Here is a 2,903-nt window from a genome sequence, read left to right on the forward strand (position 1 = left end):
TGAGACGATAGCGCGGGACACCCTGTAGCCCCAGCTGGCCTGGAACTCACTATATAGACCAGGCTGGCCTCAAACTCAGAGGGCTCCACCTACCTCTGCCTCCAAAGTGCTGGTATTAAAGGTGTGCACCACCACACCCGGCCGGGTTTTTATTATTTTTTTTGTATGTAAAACTCTCTACAGACAACCTGCTTGGGTTGGCCTGTGCCCGGGTGAATCTTCCACATCCCAGCCTCTGGGTCATAGTGAGAGGTGGGAGTACAGGGTGATGGACGGAACATGAGGATGACTTTGGGAAGTGGACACAACAGGCAGACTCTGGGCTTTGTCTGGGTTTAACTCCTGTGGCAATGACTGGGTCTCAGCTTTGGGGGTTAACGTCTCAGAACTGGACTGGCAAATCCTGTGCCTGAGAATGGCTGTGGGAGAGGACAAGCTGCATCAGTTGCCTTGTCCGTAGACTGCACTGGGCCAGCCCCTACCAGCCACCCTGGGCCCTTTCCATCTAGACTAAAGGCAGGGCCCCAAGCTAGTCACAACTGCATCCTAAGGCCAGAGGAATGCATGGAGCCTCAGGGCCAAAGCTACCAGAATGACTTGGGAGCCACAAATCCCCTGCAGTATGCCCTGAAGAGTGTTGTGAGGATGAAACAGCAGCAGAAATGAGGCATGGGAGCTGTACCCAGGGAGTGTGGAGGAGCCTTGTAATCACAGACTACTGGGCCCCACCAGCACCCCATGCTGGGTCTGCTATGGGACCCAGAATCTCCATTTCCAGAGTTCCCAGGGTGCTGGTTCATGGAGATGCAGCCTCTGAGAACTGATGGTTTATGAGGCCTGAACAGAGTCTGGGGCATAGCACAGGCTAATAAATGAATACTAATTCCCACATTAAAAAGTATTCTAAGCCGGGCGTGGTGGCACACGCTTTTAATCCCAGCACTTGGGAGGCAGAGGCAGGCGGATCTCTGTGAGTTCGAGGCCAGTCTGGTCTCCATAGCGAATCCAGGCCAGCTAGGGCTACACAAAGACCCTGTCTCAAAAAGACCAAAAAAGAAAAAAATCTAAGTCAGGAATAGCAGTGCACACCAGCAATCCCAGCACTCTGGAGGCTGAGGCAGGAGAATTTCCAGTTCAAGACGAGCCTGGGCTGCATGGGGAGGCGCTATCTCTTAAAAAAAAAAGGCATATATTTAGCCCACTGAGTATACACATGATGCCAGATCATGTTTTGTTTTGTTTGAGGCACAATCTCCCTATGTAGCCAAGGCTGACTTCCTGCCTCAGCCTCATAAATGCTGGGATTACAGGCCTGTGCCACCACACCTGGTCACATGTCCAAAGAAAGGAATGATTCCCAGGAGCTATATATGAGTGTATGGTGCATGTGTACTCATGTGTGCTGATGCTCACCAAGCATGAAGACCATAAGTGTGTGTTTTAGTTTCATTTCTGTTACCATGATAAAACACACTGACAAAAAGCAACTTAGGGGAGGAAGTGTTAGTTTGACTCACAAGTCCAGGGCACAGTCGATTATTGTGGGAAGCCAAGGCAGCAAGTCACATTCACAGTCATGAGCAGAGAGACAATGAATGCAGCCCTCGCTACACTTCTACAGTCCAGGACCCAAACCCAGGGAATGGTGCTGCCCAAAATGCATGGGTCTTCCCATTTCACTTAAAACAATCAAGACAACCCAAACAAGCAGGTCAACCTGACATAGACAGCACATCGTGAGGCTCTCTTCCCAGGGTGTTCAAGGTTGTGGCAAGTCGATTAAACTAACCATCACAGTGTTACTCTACCTCTTCTTTCGAGGCAAGGTCTCTCCCTGAACCTGGGGCTCAGTTTTCTTGGCTAGACTGTTTCCTAGCCAGAAAGCCCCAGTGATCCTCCCCACTCAGAGCTGAGATTACAGGCGTGCAGAGACCCAGCTTGTTATATGGGTACTGGGATCAGAACTCCAATCTGCAGGATTGTGTAGTAAGCACTCTTAATTGCTGAGCCATCTCTCCAGCCCCACAGTTTTCTCTCCAAAACAGCATATTTTGGAAAATATTAAAGTGTTTCAGAAACATGAGATTGTTATCAAATTTTTTATGAAAAAAGCTTGCAAGAAAATGTAAATTAGTTGCAAGCCCAGAGTTGAAATACATTATTTTTGCATGTAGTTCTTATGTTGCTTTATGATTATTTTCAAGGTCAGCAGTTATTTACTTATTTATAGACAGAGTCTCACTCTGTAGCCCTGGCTGGTCTAGAATTCCTTATGTAGACCAGGCTGGCCTCAGACTCACAGAGATCCCCCAGTCTCTGCCTCCAGAGTGCTGGGACTATAGGCATGCACCATCATGCCTGGCATGTGTATTTTTAAAAATTCTAGTTGTTTGAGGATTTTTAAAAAGGATTTTGTATCTATCTTCAGTGACTTGCTTCATTCACTTCATTATATTGCCGGATTGACACTGTGGTATTCCTCATCTCTCATTTTGCTAGGGCTATACACCTGCTGGGAGAGTCAAGGGGGACCATGACCTGCATGAGTTATGCATCTTAGAACAAGGAGTGCAGCCTCACTTACCCTTCCTCCTTCCCTCCCTCCCTCCCTCCCTCCCTCTCTTCCATCCACCCATTCATCCAGTTTAGCCAGACTGGAATCAGACTAGGTTCTAGCACCCAGGCCAAGGCCCCACTGGTTCCATCTACTATCCGCGGCCACCCCGCCCTGTCCCCGCCCCGTCCCCGCCCCGCCCCACGACCGGCCCCGCCTCCGCCCCGCCCCGCGGCCGGTGCCTGATGACGTAATCTCCTCGCACCGGAAGTGTGAGGAGGACGTGGTCGAGTTTCTGGTTCCCGGCGAGTATGTGGCGGGGGTGCGTGCCGGAGGGATGCTCCGGCTG

Source organism: Nannospalax galili, unplaced genomic scaffold, assembly GCF_000622305.1.
Source record: "Nannospalax galili isolate Female #2095 unplaced genomic scaffold, S.galili_v1.0 scaffold100, whole genome shotgun sequence".
Lineage (NCBI taxonomy): Eukaryota > Metazoa > Chordata > Mammalia > Rodentia > Spalacidae > Nannospalax > Nannospalax galili.